The sequence below is a fragment of the Leopardus geoffroyi genome, chromosome A1, assembly GCF_018350155.1.
Source record: "Leopardus geoffroyi isolate Oge1 chromosome A1, O.geoffroyi_Oge1_pat1.0, whole genome shotgun sequence".
In the NCBI taxonomy this organism is placed as follows: Eukaryota; Metazoa; Chordata; class Mammalia; order Carnivora; family Felidae; genus Leopardus; species Leopardus geoffroyi.
In genome coordinates, this window is record NC_059326.1 from 229,430,257 (window position 1) to 229,448,161 (window position 17,905).

Here is a 17,905-nt window from a genome sequence, read left to right on the forward strand (position 1 = left end):
ATGATATGATTAGCAAATAAATAACAGAAGCTATTATTTTTGTTTGAAGATGTAAGTTGACTTTTAAAGATATTAAATAATTGGAAATATTTAAAATATTAAATATTAAAATGTGTAAGTATATATTTATCCAGTGGCTCTCTTTCCTGTACTCTCGATTCTTTGTGAAAATGTATATTCATCTGGTGTCATTTTCCTTCTAGCTTATGCGCCTCCTTCAAGGACAAGTTCCTTGTACTGTAAGTCCACTGGTGGTGAACCCTTCTGGTTTTGTAAGTCTGAAAAAGTCTTTTATTTGTCCTCATTTGAAATTTTTTTTTCTTTGCTGGCTATATAAATCTAGGATGAAAGATATTTTTTTTTCCCTTTCAGCATGTTACAGATATTGCCAGATTTTCTTTTTCACTTGCGTTGTTTTTGATGAGTAATCTGCTGACATCTTTAGTTTTGTTTCACAGTACATTATATGCCTTTTATAGTTGACTTCTTTTAAGGTTTCATTTTTAGTACTAGTTTTGAAAATCTTATTATTATGATGCTTGGTGTAATTTTCTTCTTCCTCCTCCTCTTTCTCCTCCCCCTCCTCCTCCTCTTCCTCCCCCTTGTGCTTAAATTTCATTGAACTGCTTGCATCTAAGAGTTTATAATTTTCACCAAATTTGGTAAATTTCTAGCTGTTATTTCTCCAGTTATTTTTCCTCCCCTTCCCCATGGGTATGCCAATTATTCTTCATTACATTTAATGAAGTTTTCCCACAATCGTTGATTTTGTGCTTGTTATTTTTTTTTACTTCTTGTTTTATGGCTTTTCACTGTGTCTTCATACTCACTAATCTTTTCTTCTGCAATGTTAAATCTTCCATTAGTCTGATCCAGTTTAACTTTCATCTCCAACATTGTGACTTTAATTTCTAGAAGTTTGACTCTGGTTTATTTATAATGAACAGATCTATATTTAACAGCTGAGCATATGGAATGGAGTTATAATAACTTTATTTTCCTTGTTTCCTGATTCTAACATCTGTGTTATTTCTGGAACTGTTTCAACAGATTGATTTTTTTTCCCATCACCATGGGTCATATTTTTCTTTCTTTGCATGTTTTTTCAATTTTGATTGGTTGTCACATATTATCAATTTTATTTTTTTGAGTGCTGAATGAATTTCTATAAAGAGAAAGAATATATCTCTATATATTACATATGCATATATATGATTTAGCTCTTCTCTGGGATTAATTTAAGTGACATGATCACTTTTCCCATTGCCTTTAAATTTTGTTGGATGATACATGAACAATGTTTAGTTTAGGACTTAATTTGCTACTGAGGTCAGCACCTTCTAAATACTCTACTAAGTGGTCCATGATTTAACAAGTTTTCCAGTCTGGATGGTAAAAACAAGAAATTTTCCAGACCCTGTATAGTCCTAGAGGATGTTTTTCCCTTCACTTCCTTCAGGCAGTTTCCTTCCATGAATCTATCTGTTGAATACTTTTGGCGGAGGAGACTCCATGTATCTGAAAGGTTCTCTGGTACTCTGTCCTATATCTGGCTGCCTTGATTCTCCTAGAATCTCAGTTCTGTGTCCTCAACTCAGGAATCTGCAGGACACGGTCTACGTTATTTCTCCAATGCTGCAGTCTGGAAAGTCTCAAGGCAGTAAACTCAGGCACTTTCAGATAACATCACCTGTTCTGCATCTCTTAGGGGTCACTGCCCTTCACTGTATGATGTTGAGGACACAGAAAACTGTTCACAGTTATTTTGTCCAAGTTCTTGTATTTGTTTGTTTTTTATCCCAATTGGAAAGGGAATTCTGGTCCCTACTACTCCATCTTTGCCAGCAATGGAAGTCCAAGCATATTGTTTTTATTCATTCATTAATTTACTTATGAGATAGCACAATGTATAAAAATGGTAATATTTTACTCTGGGCATTGAGTCACACATAGATGTAACATTATAAGAAAATATTATCACAAATGATGGAGTTCTGGCAAATGAAGTTGTGCAGTACAAGATTCTTACATATGCATAAAGCACTATCTATACATTAGCTCTAAAGAGACAATGATAAGTTAAAGGTGATTTTTTATATTCCCAGAAAAATAACTAAAATATAAACAAACAAGAAAATGAGCCAAGAGGCTTAGCTAAAAGCTAATAAGAAAATTTAATGGAATACTAAAAATATTAATCATCCCTAAAAAAGGCAAGACACTTGAAACAAAGGGTAAAAAATAAGTCAGAAGGAGAGAAAAATTGCAGAATCAGGTATTAAGGTCCCAAAATAGCAGTAACTAAATTAAATATAGGTTAAAAATACCAGTTAGGAGGCAGAGATTATCATTTGATTTACAATAAAACAAGACCATAAGCTATCCATAGGAGATGAATTTTAAAAATAAAGATGCAATATGTTAAAAGTAAAATAATGGATAAGAATTGAGCATAAGAAGGCATTAGTGGCTACTTTAAAAGCAGCCAAAATAAATATACAGAGATAAAAGACATTAGCATGAATGACAAAACAATAAACTCATAAGACATAGCAATAAATATATTTCATACTTCCCTGTTACATATACTAAAACATTTAAAAATATGCCCCAAACATAAAATAATCCATTTCTTTCTTTCTCCTTTTGTCCTTTAATCGGGTCTTTCCAGAAAACTTAAACTTCCTTAAATAAAAGTATATATCTATAATGAAGCTAGTTAGGTAAGGCAGAAAGTAGGTAGGGTAAAGAGTTACACCAACTTTCAGACATCATCAGCACCCATAAGAGAGATGGCCAGTTTGATAAATTGTAGCACATCCCCATTGTAAAATATTAAGTTAAATAACCGTATTTGTTAGCTATAAGTCATATTAAGTGTCATACTTTCAACTCCTGATTGCATGAGTCTGCTTTAAAATATAAAAATAGGGGCACCTTGGTGGCTCAGTTGGTTAAGCCTCCAACTCTTGATCTCAGCTCAGGTCAAGATCTCATGGTTTGTGAGTTAGAGCCTTGTATAGGTCTCATGCTGACAGTGTGGAGCCTGCTGGGGATTCTTTCTCCCTCACTCTCTGCCTCTACCCCCCTCTCAAAATAAATAAATAAACATTAACAAAAATAAAATAATAAAAATAAGTAGAAGACTTCCTATTTGAATTTCAAAAAAACACTGGGGGAGGGGAAACATCTTAGAATCTTTGTAATGTTTATAGATGAACATAAATACTTTTGAAAATCACTGGGCAATATCAACAGGAGTAGTTTCCAGACTTGAATGGAATAGCTTACAATATTTGCAGAAAGATGTTGAGTAAGAAATTGCTGCAGCTGAGGTCAAAGAGGTTGTCTTCTGCTTTCTCCTCTCGGGTTTTGATGGTTTCCTGTCTCACATTCAGATCTTTCATCCATTTTGAGTTTATTTTTGTGTATGGTGTAAGAAAGCGGTCTAGTTTCATTCTTCTGCATGTTGCTGTCCAGTTCTCCCAGAACCATTTGTTGAAGAGACCATCTTTTCCATTGGATACTCTTTCCTGCTTTGTCAAAGATTAGTTGGCCATACATTTGTGGGTCTAATTCTGGGTTTTCTATTCTATTCCATTGGTTTATGTGTCTTTGTGCCAGTACCATACTGCATTGAATGTGTAGATTGCTTTAGGTAATATTGATATTTTAACAATATTTATTCTTCTAATCCATGAGCATGGAATGTTTTTCCATTTCTTTGTCTTTTTCAATTTCCTTCTTAAGCTTTCTATAGTTTTCAGCATACAGAGTTTTTACATATTTGGTTAGGTTTATTCCAAGGTATTTTATAGTTCTTGGTGCAATTGTAAATAGGATCAGTTTCTTTATTTCTCTTTGTGTTGCTTCATTATTGGTGTATAAAAATGCAACCTATTTGGGGCACCTGGGTGGCTCAGTTGGTTAAGCTTCCAACTCTGGCCTAGGTCATGATTTCGCTGTTCCCGAGGTCGAGCCCCACATCAGACTCTGTGCTGACAGCTCAGAGCCTGGCACCTGCTTCAGATTCTGTGTCTCCTTTCTCTACTCCTCTCCCACTAGTGCACACTCTCTCTCTCTCAAAAATAAATAAAACATTAAAAAATTGTTTAAAAAAATGCAACCTATTTCTGTACAATGATTTTGTAGCCTGTGACTTTGCTGAATTCATGTATCAGTTCTAGCAGATTTATGTATCAGTTGGAACAGATTGTTGGTGGAGTCACTTCATCAAGATAAAAAAACTTCTGCACTACAAAGGAAACAATCAACAAAACTAAAAGGCAACAGAGGAAATGGGAAAAGATATTTGTAAATGACATATAGGATAAAGGGCTAGTATCCAAAATCTATAAAGAACTCACCAAATTCCACATTCGAAAAATAAATAATCTAGTGAAGAAATGGGCAGAAGACATGAATAGACACTTTTCCAAAGAAGACATCCAGATGACTAACACACGAAACAATGCTCAACGTCACTCATCATCAAGGAAATACAAATCAAAGCCACACTGAGATACTACCTCAGACAGGTCAGAGTGGAGGTTCATCGAAAAATTAAAAATAGAACTACCCTATGATGCAGCAATAGCACTACTAGGGATTTACCCAAGGGATATAGGAGTGTTGATGCATAGGGGCACATGTACCCCAATGTTTATAGCAGTGCTTTCAAATAATAGCCAAACTATGGAAAGAGCCTAAATGTCCATCAACTGACAAATGGATAGAGAAGATGTGGTTTATATATACGATGGAATACTATTGGCAATGAGAAAGAATGAAATCCTGCCATTTGCAGCAACATGGATGGAACTGGAGGGTGTTATGCTAAATGAAATAAGTCAGTCAGAGAAAGACAGATACCATATGTTTTCACTCATGTGTGGATCTTGAGAAACTTAACAGTAGACCGTGGAGGAAAGGAAGAGGGGAAAGTTACAAACAGAGAGGGAGGGAGGCAAACCATAAAAGACTCTTAAATACAGAGAACAAACTGAGGGTTGATATGGGGTAAGGGAGAGGGGAAAGTGGGTGATGGGCATTGAGGAGGGCAATTGTTGGGATGAGCACTGGGTGTTGTATGGAAGCCAATTTGACAATAAATTATATTTTTAAAAATTGCAGAAAGATACATCAAAAACATTTTCCAACTTTTACTACAAACTTTACTTAACTAGAAAATACAAAAAGTTGTGTGGAGTGCCTGACATGAAGCTCTGGAGAACTGAGAACTGAGTGTAATTTTTGTGAAATCTGGCTGGTTTTGCTCTTTGGACAAAAGCCAATGCTTTAGAATCTTACTTCGGGAGATGAAACCTTCACACAACTCAGTGGTCACAGGTGTGTACTCTTCTCTCTTTTTGCCAAAGTTTCCTGTATTTTTGCATTTTAAACTGCACTGCTACATTGTTCATTTCAGCAAATGAGGTAGTGTTTGAGGAGAGTAATTCCCCAATTTATTCCCCCATATTTTAGTGAAAACATTTACCTAAAATGAACTACATTGGACTTGCATTTTTATTTATTAAATTAGGCAAAATAAACATAAGGCATAATTTTGTTGAGTTCATAAATATACTCAGTTGAATTTTTATGGTGCTAGACATGATGAATATCTTGAAATGCGTTGTATATTTAAGAATATTTTGACCTTATGAATATTATACTTCAATAAAAACTTCCAAAATATAAATGTGGTCCATTGCTAAGTATTTGATTTAGCCTTTCTTTTAAATATGTCTGTCACTTTTTACTTCTAATGAATATATTCTGATATTTTGTTTTTGGGTCATCTTGATATCATATTCATTACCGCCTTTTTCCAGTTTTGTTTTGTTTTACAGAGGGTTGATATTCCCCCAACAAATTGTCTGGCTTCTGGGCTCGTCCAGATCACCTGATTTCTTCATAAATAAGAAATTTGGATAATGGGCAGTGACCTCTCCAGTACAGTAGCCCCTTACCCCCTTCCCTCAGGTGGCTGTTCCCTCCCTGGTCATACTTCCCACTGGGAAGCCCCACTGTAACTCCACATGGTCACATCTGAGATAATCAACGCCTCAGTTCTCTCCTCCAACCCTGATTTGCTCTTACTGATATCTGGGTTGTCTCACCCTCCCTCGTGTGTCCCGTTTTCTATCAATTTTGTAACCAGTTGCTATATTAAATTCCATCTACTAAGCTACCAGGCATGGATTATGCTTTCTTGAATGGACTCTGATTGGTGAAAACGAAAACAAAAAATTAATTAAAATAGAATTAAAAATCTAAACTTTGTATTTACTCTTTGGAGTGTACAGGATAAGGTAGTGTTTTATGTCTTTTTTCCTTCAGATGACAAGCAATTGGCTCTACCTCATGTATTTGGAAGTCCATCTAGACATTCTATCTTCTGCCATCATCATAATAATATATTATGTTTCTTTACAAGTCTCTTTATGGTCTATGTCTCTGATCTCTGTTCTTTGACCTCTTTTTCTGTACTTTTATTAGTCCTATATCCTTCTAGTTAATATAGCATTATATTTAATTTTGATATCTCTTTACCACAAACTATTTTCTTTACAGTTATATTGACATTTATTAACTCTTTATTTTTCCTTGTAAGTTTTAGGCACAACATGTCAAAGTTTCTGTGAAGTTCTGCTGTTTTGGCAAAACATTACAGGTTAATTTGGAGAAAATTGATATCCTTCTTTTACGTCATCTCCCTACACATGATTATTGTATATATCTACATTTATTCAAGTATTCTATGTAATTTAAGGTGTTTTATTTTTACTCAAATAAGTTCACCACACATATATTTACATGGATTCATGTATCCCCTTTATATTCTCTCGTATTTTGAATAGATTGTATACTCAGTCCTATTTGGACTTAAGAACTATAGGTTTTTTTATATGTTGAGCTGGAATGTAATCACCACAATCAACTATAAATTGCTAGTTGACCTATACAGTCTTTTAATTTTTTTTCAGTACATAATCATATTGTCTCTGAATAAATATGATGCTACTACTTTTCTCCAATCCCTATGATTTTACTTTATTTCTCTAGGTTATGGCATTGAAATTAAACCAAATGTACTGTGCTGAACTGAAGTAATTACGGAAGACATACTTGTTTTGTTCCTGAGCTTATAGGGAAATTACTCCATGGGAAAAGAGTGACTAAAAGTTTTATAAAAATATTTTACCAGTTCACACGGGTTCAGCTCCCTTCTTGGCTTTCTAGAAGAGCATTTTTGTTGTTGTTGTTATTCATGAGTGAATTCTGAATTTAATTATTTTTATTTGCCAATTTACTCTTGATAAATATCATGCTATAATTTTTTGATTATTTTATTGGTTTTAAGGTCATGATTTTGTGATATTTCATATATTTATTTTAAAGTTTTCAAACTCGGTAACCATGAAAACAATAAAAGGAATTTAGGAACCTGTAAGCATCCATAGTTATATTACAATTTATTGTCACCTAGAAGTAAATTTCATCTTTAGAACCCAAACACAATATTCATGTATCGCTTTAAAAATAATACGTACAATTACCTCACTTCAATCAATATGTATAGGCATGTGTTTACACAAATACATTCATTCCTTAGATCACAATTTTGTTTATACAGGCTTTCCAGGTGTGTGTGTGTGTGCGTGTGATTTTTGATGTATGAATAATATTTTAATGAGGGTGATAAGATTTTTAGTTTTCTCGTATTGAAATATATATGTATTCAACTGTCAACATTAAGTGATTGCTTCGCTGAACAGGAAAATCTGGAATGGCAGAGCTTCCCCTCAAGCACTGTGAAGATGACCCTGACATTAGTTCCACCTCAGTTTAATTGTCATTCTTTTTGTTTGTTTGTTTGTTTTGACAGTCTGGTACTTTTCTCTGATATCCTTAACAAACCTCTTAATTCTTAAAGTTCTGCAGTTTTACTTCTGCATCTACATATGGATTTTTTAAAGTTTTTCTTTGTATTCACATCTAATATATATATATATATATATATATATATATATATATACACACACACACACACACACACACACACACACACATATATATATATGTATTTATTTTAGGATTCATGATTTTTCTTTACATCTGAATAATACTCTGTAATTATCCCTTCAAATTGTGCTGCTTCACTATTTTCCCATGTGTCTCATTCTGGGGATCCCATTAGATGTTTTTTGTGAGCCGTTAAATGTATCTTCCATTTGCCTTAATATTTTTACATATTTTAAACTTTCTGAGATCTGAGCCATGTTCTTTGAGAATTCTCAGAACAATTTTAACATTCTTTAATGTATTTTTTAGATCAGAATTTATTCCATTTATTAATATTTTAATTGTAATAAGTATGTTTTCATTTATGTGATTTATCAGTTTTCATCTAATATACTTTCTTATTATTTCATGTAGTGACATGTCTTATTTTCTTTGGGTATACTTGAAACATGCACTAATTTTCTTGACTTTTTTTTTTTTTTATTGAGAATTTTTTTACAGACTAATTATACATGTGAATTTCTAGCTTTTGTAAGTGTTCAGGTCCCTAATCCTATAATTATATTAAAGACATAAAAATTCAATCTCTAGGTCAACCTGCAGCCAAGTGCTAATTCCAATAAAGTCGTTTAGAAAGTAAACATGGGAACACTTTAAAAGTATCGTAGAAAGAGTGTGGGCAGACAAAGATAGTTTTCAATGACTAGGTCTGTGCCATTCTCAACATTAAAGACAAAAGATATGACCCAAGTCTAGCATAATATTTCAAAACCTAAGAATAAGTGTAAGTGTGAAAACTAAATGTAATTTGTTATTGCTGATCATTTATTTCAGTAAAGGGTTATAACTATGTAACAGTGCCAACCATTTTAACTGTGTGCTCTTAATGGAGAGTGTTTTTAAGCAACTTCCTGTTTTGATTCATGTATTTATTGTTTAAACATGTCGTGTTTGACTGCTTGAAAGGATGCTGTTATGTGTGATGGATGATGCCACTTTATGAAGGCTGGAAAAGTTATTGAGACGCCACATTTTACATTCTATTTGATGGACTTAAGCAGATGATCTATGCAAAGCCCGGTATATGGCTACAGAGAAAAAATAGACTAATAGCAAGAAATATCTTGTGTCAGCAGAACATGGAAATCATTGGGTGGTAGTCAACTGCATGAAAAGGGTGAAGCAACTTCAAATCTATCTAAAGTTCTCAGTCAGTCATCTAGAAAATTGTTAACAATAAACTGACACTCCAAGGCAGACTATGCATACAAGGATGATAGAAAAATACAGAAATAACACAAAAGCAATAAATAGCTTTAGAAGAGAATTCTGCTATTTAAACAAGATACAAATGGGTTATTTGGACATGTATCAATATAAAGGAGATGCCTACCAGTGAATTTTAACCAGCTATAAGCCCTCTTCAGTAAAGTTGTTCTTTATCTTCTTTGTTTCGTGTTTGTTTTAATTGTGCAGTATAATTAAATTTCAGTCAGACAAAACCAGTACAATTAATAAGGAATTACAATTAGTGAGGGAAAAATGACAACGTTAGTGCTGTCAATAAAGATAAACTGAAGTGGAGTTTGAATGGGACTCATCATTTAAAAAAAAAATAGGAGAAATTTGATGCCAGGAAATACGAATTTGACTCCAAAGCATGTGCAAAATGAAATGCTTAAATATATTACATAGGGAAGATTTGTAACAATGTAGGAGTAGTTAAAAGTCATAAAGTAATAAGGGGGATTAGATGGAAAACACTGCCAAAGCTAAAAGTCTTAGAAAATATAATGCAATTGCAATTAATTATTTATTTTGTAACTAACTAAAGATGGCATCATTTAAAAGGATTTACTATATAATGCAATACATTCTGGTCTGGACACAATTTCCTTAGAAATATTGATCTTCCTTGTTTATATATAGAAGTAATCTAGATAAGTGATCTTTATATCCTGGGAAAAAATAAATCATTTAACCTCTCAGTCTAGGATCAAAAGAAAGCAGTATTGAGTCAAAACCTTCTTTAGAAATCTTTTTTTTTTCTAGGAATGTGATCTCAGAGGCAGAGGTGAAGGAGGAGAGATTCAAGGAGGGACTGGGTATAATAAAGGAAGCATTATCAAGCCAGCCACTGCTCTGGGTGAATACTGGCTGGATCCAGCACTGGAAGACAGAATTGGGGAAGTATTTCCCCGTCAGCCCTGGCTCCTTATTGTCTAAGAGTTCACCCAAGAGGGCATTAACTGTATTGATTTCACATAGGTGGGTGCTGAATAGGCTTTCTCGGAAGCCCACACCGCAGTGACAACAAAGAAGTCCCGAGCATAGAACCAAAAGCACAGCATCATCCAGTACCAAAGTGCCACCAGTGTCCACTTGGGTGAAGACGGATGTTGTGTGATTCTAATCAGTGCTCGGTGGCAGAGGGGGTCCTTTACCCCACTGCTGTCCTGTTTGCCTCTCACCTCCACTCCAGAAAAGGATAAGCATTGTGAAGAGATGGAAAAGAATTATCTTGGTGGGAGTGCGAAGTCGTGCAGACTATACAGAAAGCAGTATAAAAGTTCCTCAAAAACGGGAAAATACAACTATAATCTTATCCAGCAGTCCCACCTTTGGATATGTATCCAAAATAATTAAAATTATGACCTCAAAGAGATATCTACGCCTCACGTTCGCTGTAGCATTATACAAGTAGCTGTCATATGGAAACAACCCAAGTCCTCAACCACAGATGGATTTCAAAAATGTGGTACATACACACAATGGAATATTATTCAGTCTTGAGAAATAGGGAAATCTTGTCTATGTTATAGCATAAAGGAATCTTCACGACATTAAGCTAGAGTGAAACAATCCAGTCACAGAAAGATAAGAACTTCATGATTCCACGCAGATATCTAAAACAGTCAAACTCATGGAAACAGTGGAATGGTGGTTGCTAGGCACTGGAGAGAGGGGAAAATCGGGAGTTTTCCAATGGGTATAAAGTTTCAGGAGCAAGATAAATAAGGTCTATAGGTGTGTTGCACAACATAGTGCCTTATGCTTACTACACTTGCTTCCCGTGCTGAAAGGTCTATGTTTATTACATTCTAATCACACGATGTATCCCATTGACGGCTTCCTTACAGAAGAGTCTAGGAAAAGGGGACTCCCTTATGTGGGGCACCCAGGTATCTCTCATACCAAGATTTCCCTGCTAGTTCATAGAACTTTCCAGATCCCATAAGATGGGTCTTCCTCTTGGAAGAATGCCTCAGCCAGCAGTGCCTTGGGGCCCAATCCATGTTCTCTGAGATGCCCCTGACACTTAGTCCATCTCAGCCCCATCCTGTCCCTGCATGGCCAGCAGGCCCTGCATTTATTCCCCACATGGAACCAAAGCCACATAACACAGCCTGTGGGCACCTACTGTGCCCTGATCGCCTTCCTAGGAAATGCCACACTCCACCCACCCTGTCCAGGCTCTCAGGCATCATCCATGGTGTTCAAAAGAGGAAAGAAAACTTTTTGGGAAAATTAAAGTTTTCGCTGTTAAGTCTAGAAGGTGCTTAACACTGGAAAGCATGAATCCTTTTATCCATAAATTTTCATCATCTAGACAACACTTTTTTTTAATGTATATTTATTTCTGAGATAGAGAGAGACAGAGCATGAGTGGGGGAAGGACAGAGAGAGAGGGAGACACAGAATCCGAAGCAGGCTCCAGGCCCTGATCTGTCAGCACAGAGCTTGAACTCACAAACCGTGAGATCATGACCTGAGCCAAAGTCGGTTTTTCAACCGACTGAGCCACCCAGGCGCCCCTAGACAACACTTTTATAGAGCATTTCTGGAATGTGTTTTTAGATATTATAAATTTTTCAAACTCTTTGTATTCCTAATTCTCCCTGTTGGAGTCCCTATGATTCTTAATACACTGACTCCAAAAAAATCATCAACGACTCTATTTTTTATGATAAAGATCTCCTAAAACTAAACAAAGCCACAGCACAAGATATCATAAACTTAAAAGAAAAGAATAGATGCCCTCTGACCAAGATGTACAGTCTACTTTGCCGTTCATTAAACAGTCTCTGACAGGTCTCCATGGTTTAACTGTAGCACGTACTGGTTTTGCCTTGAGGGCTTTAAAAATAGTTTTTGCTCAATCATAGATATTTGCTTTCCTCAAGAACTTTGGGGACCATTACGTCTTCTAACTCACAAAGAACAGCCTAAGAAAATATATTTTATTTCTATTGAACTCCTGTCATATCCTGTTGAGAAGGTTAACAGAAATATCAAACTATGATTACTATATTTCGAGGGAATCACTCCAGAAAAGATTCACTCCAGTTTACCATTAAGGTATTTTGTTCTATTTCCAAAGAAATTACTGTGTCTGTAGGTTTAAAGAAACCAATTGGATCATTTCCTATGTTAAAAAAAATCAGTATGTAAAATCCCAACCTATACATCAAGTGTAGTTGTTATTTTCATGAAGAATCACTATAGAAAATTAATAAAAACTGAAAATTCTATGTATGGATGACATTCTTTATATTATGTGACCTATTAAAGGTATTGTCATGTTTGCTGTAAAAAAATCATATAATTTTAGAAACATTCTTAGAAAAAGTTTTGTCCCAAAATGCACTGTTTTCCCCAAATCCAATTATTACCACTATGGAGGGTAATAAATGAATTTACATCACTTAGCCTGAAGTGATTTAATATGAATATGTAAAACCACTTCCATTATTTCAATATAATACTGCAAACCTATTATCATTAACCTTAAAAATAAAACCAATTCCTGATCTCAAAGTAGGAATAGAAAGTTGTATTCAAGCTGTAGGAGATATTTAATGCCTCCATATTATTTAATTATTTTTATTTAATTAATTTATTTATTTTGAGAGACAGAGAGAGAGAGAAAGAAAGAGAATGTGTGGGGTAGGGGCAGAGAGAGTGGGAGAGAGAGAATCCCAAGCAGGCTGACAGCACAGAGCCCAAGGTGGGGCTCGTTCCCAGGAACACTGAGATCATGACCTGAGCCAAAATTGAGTCTGATGCTTAAATGACTGAGCCACCCAGGCACCCCTGATTTCATTATTCCTACTCATTATTCATTATTTTTAAATTCAATAACTTGGTTTTCTTTATTGTTTTCTATAAATCAGTCCTTATAGTGACTGAAAGCATGAACAAGAAGTAATTATTTCAATTAAAATATTTATGGTTGATGACAATTGACACATAAATCACGGAATATCCAGGCATCTCTATAAGCATAGTTTTCTATCCTCTCTCTACATACTCTCCTGTTGCTATGACACAGATCTGTGTCAAGAATAAGATCATTATTTCAACTAACCTAATGATCAAGACTGTAGCAGCATATTGACTGCACTGGTTTTGATAATAAAGGTGGTAAAAATGATTTGGTTCCATTGCCTTGGGGTCTGGTTAGATAGCAATGGATCAACGGATCAAATGTGAGGGTCTAACAAAGCAGTTAATGCATTGATCCAAGAAAGAGACGGAGAGAGAATGGGAGAAGGAGAGAGGGAGGAGAGGGAGTGGGGAGAGGGAGCGAGTGACAAATACACACACACACACACACACACACACACACACAGCGGGGGGAGAAGAAATTTAATGAATATAACTTTTACATTAAAAGGGTTTTTTTTTTTAATTTAGAAACATAACACCTTGTTCTACTAAATGTACTATATTGATTAGAGTTTTTCTTAATTATGGGCATTTCCTGTTGATCTTTTATCAGAGTTCCTTAGTTCTCTACACACAGTCCTTTGAAGAATTAATGCACTCTTGTTCGTGGCTATCATTTATAGAAGCTGTGCATGAATGCTAATTGTAATTTGACATAATTGATAAACATGGTTCAAGCAGGTATGTTTGAAGATTGAAAAAAAGAAAGAATATATTTCTCATTTACAAGATGAAAACCTGGCAGAAAGGAAGCCATACTAAGATGCCCTTTCTATGTCCTTTCTTATATTTATTTCCAAGCCCAGGTGCAGATAGTCACAGGATTGGCATTTTTTCCCATTTGTTTTAGTTACAGAGAGGGCTTAGTAGGCCAGATAGACTCCTGTCTGTCCCAAAGTGATATGAAATTGAAGTCCAAGACTTGAAAGAATATCAGAGAAAACCTGGTCACAAATTGCCTCAACATCTAGAAATTTGGGAAATTGTTTTTCATAAGACATCCAAGGGGAGGGTGACTTTTTTGAGGTATACCCTAACTTAAAGGCAAGAGGTAGTGAACTCAAAGCACAGCCACTGTGTGTCAGTCAAAATATATATGCTAGGTGATACTGTAGTAATACACTAAAGCAAAAATAAGGTAGCTTCAACAACTAAAGCTTATTTCTCATTAACGCCATATCCTTCAAAGATAATTTGAGAACTTCTCCCCCATGTTGTTGTTGACGTCACTTCAAGACCCAGGTTGATGGAGTAACCAATAACCTGGAAAATTCTTTATAAAACAGGGACCTTTAGAAGGTCTTGCATCAGCACAAAATACACCAGCCCAGAAGTGACACATTTCACTTTCACTCCCAGATTATTAGGCAGAACTGAATACACAACTCAACCTAACCACAAAGATAGCCAGAAAGGACAATAATGTCATTTAACTGGAAAGGGGTGGGGTCTCCAGAATATTGGCAAAATCCCTCATTGTATTTTGCCTTCTGTGCCATCCTTCCCCCACACTCACAGTAAAGAGAAGAAAATATCTCGCAGAATGATAATGATGCTAGAAAAGTAAGAACCCAAGAATATTCCCAGGGACACCTGTGTGGCTCAGTCAGTTAAGTATCCATCTGATTCTTGATTCAGGCTCAGGTCATGATCTCATCACAGTCTGTGAGTTAGAGCCCCACATCAAGCCTGCTTAGGATTCTCTCTTTCCCTGTCTCTCCTCCCATCTCCGCCCGCATGCACTCTCTCTTTCTCTCTCAAAAATAAATAAATAATCTTTTAAAAAGAATTTTAAAAAATATTCCTAAACAGAACACATACAAGCATATTGAGGAAAGGAACTGTCTTGGACCAGAAAAAACATGGAGGATTGTTATCTGCAGGTAACACTTGAGGATTGTTATCTGATTGTTATCAATTATTTCCTTGAAAAAGAACAGGTAAATCAAACTGAACTTAGAGCCATACCTTTGGACATATTCCCATGGTATTGTGTATAAAGTCAGGAAACAGGTAAAAGGAAAATAAGACATTAATGTATTTTAAGACTCAGATGCTTGAAAAATAACAATAAACAATTCTCTGGCAAAATTGGAGCACAGGTATCAGATCTATGATAAAATATACACTTTGGCTCTCTCTTGTAGAGATTCATATGTTCAAAGCAAACTCCGAGAAATGTTTTCTGTGCACTGCGTGTAAGAATGCAGCCAGCCTCACTGACCTAGTTGTTGTAAGAAAGGGAAGCACAAAAGATAAAGGAAGGTTAAGTCATCTTGGCGAAAGTGGAGTCATGGACATTGAAGTTATTTCCCAGAAAGAGAAGCAAGTAAAAAAGTGGTGTGGAAGGGGAGGAGTAGGTGTGGGGGAAACCAGGTTGAGAATTTTTTTTTTAATTTCTTCTCATGTTTATTTATTTTTGAGAGAGACAGACAGACAGAGTGTGAGTGGGGAGGGGGAAGAGAAAAAACGAAGACACAGAATGTGAACCAGGCTCCAGGCTCTGAGCTGTCAGCACAGAGCCTGACACAGGGCTTGAACTCACAAACTGTGAAATCATGACCTGAGCTGTGAAGTTGGACGCTTAACCAACTGAGCCACCCAGGTGCCCCAAGGCCGAGAGTTTCCTGCAAAACGTTTTGAGGGAAAAACAGAAAGGAAGCCATTCTGTATAACACTCTTGCTAAATATTCATATGGTGTAGATGAACAATTAAGGTGTTTTGAGTTTTCCATTGAGGAATCATGGTTGGGCCTGCATCTTTGTGCATGCTGCTTGCATTCACATGCACATCTGTCTCTTTGGTATTTATCAAGAATTAGAAGTGCTAGGGTATTAAGCATGCAGATTTCTATTTTACCGTAAACACTCAATTTCTCTTCAACATGGCTATACAAAGTTGCACTCCAGTCAAAATACGTGAGTTGTCCTAATTTGTCCACACTCATTATATCTTGTTTGGATAAAATCTGTAATTTCCTGATCAGTGAGTTGGAGCATTTTTCCAAATATTCACTCACATTCAAGTTCATACCAATATTTTTTTTTCAATATTTTAAATGGGGTGGTTTGACTGGATCTATTCAATTAGAAGGGCTTCTTCATGAAACATTGATAACTGATCCTTTGCTGTGTCTATTTCAGACTCATATATAAAATTGTACCTTATCATAAGGCTATTTTAAGGTACTGAAATTTGTTGTTGCTTACTTCTTTGTTGTATCCAAGGGAAACGTGTCGAAATTGGAATTAACTAGAGGTCTACATTATCAATATATGATTGTATGAATATTGCTTTGCAATAGAAGTGGCTCTAAAAATCAGTGGAGAAGAAATGGGCTAGTCAAAGTGTGGTCCTAATACAGGTTCTCTCCATTGAGGAAAAGTGTATGTGTGTGTGTGTACATAGTCATATACTCAGAAGGGTTATATTTCTATATACACCATGAACAAAAATGCAGTTCACATGGGTAAAAGGACCTAAATACAAAGAACACAACCTTTAGAATGAGTACAGGATAATCTGGTTATCGTGTTGCAGTTGAATAATAACATGTTACAAACAACTCAAACAAGAATGGAAAATCAAAATAGATTTCAATGAAACGCACACTTTATAAAATTGTGTGTTATAAAACAATATTCTACAAAGTTAAAAGATTAGTTACAGAGTGCAAAACTACATTTGCAAGCATTTGGTGACCAAGGATTGGTATGTAGGATATAGAAAAAACACTCTAAACCCATAAGTAAATTTAGGCAACACAATAAAAGAGAAATGAGCAGTTAACTCAAAGGAAAGGAAACTTAAATAGGCAATAAACATAAGAAAAGATGTTCAATGTCACTTGCAATGTAACAAAAGAAAATTATAGAACAAATATACACATGAAGATATATATACATTCTTAAAAAATTTTTTAATGTTTATTTATTTTTGAGAAACAGAGAGACAGAGCATGAGCAGAGGAAGGGCAAAGAGAGAGGGAGACACAGAATCTGAAGCAGGCTCCAGGCTCTGAGCTGTCAGCACAGGGCCTGATTCAGGGCTCAAACTCACAAACTGAGATCATGACCTGAGTCGAAGTCCGACGCTTAACTGACTGAGCCACCCAGGCATCCCAAGGATACATTTAAAGGATACACTTAACCTTACATTTAAAGGTTACGATTACCTCTTGGGAGGGAAAGAGAGAGTGGAAGAAAACAATGCTCCATTAAATCTGTAAACTTCTCATTAAAAACACTAATTCAAACACAAAGCATGTTAACATCTGTAATATTTAGTCTGTGGTCATAGACATATTTTTAAAATTTTTATTCTCTTTCTCTTCTGTGTACAATATGCTATCATTATTATTTTAACTAAAAATTAAATCAGCCCATTTGTCATACTGCTGATTATAACATTTTTACAAAATTCCTGGATGGTTAATAAGAAAGCGAAACAGTCTCCTGTATATATTCACACATTTTTTTCTCAGTATGCCTACAGGGCATCTGTATAGTACAGGTGGTGTCTCACAATATCCTGGATGTGTCAAAAAAAAATTTTAAGCAATAAACCAACATGCAATGTCAGCATGTTAATGTTATCTGGGTCATAGTCTCCTATTTAGACCTGCTTATGCTCCATTCACTGTTCTAT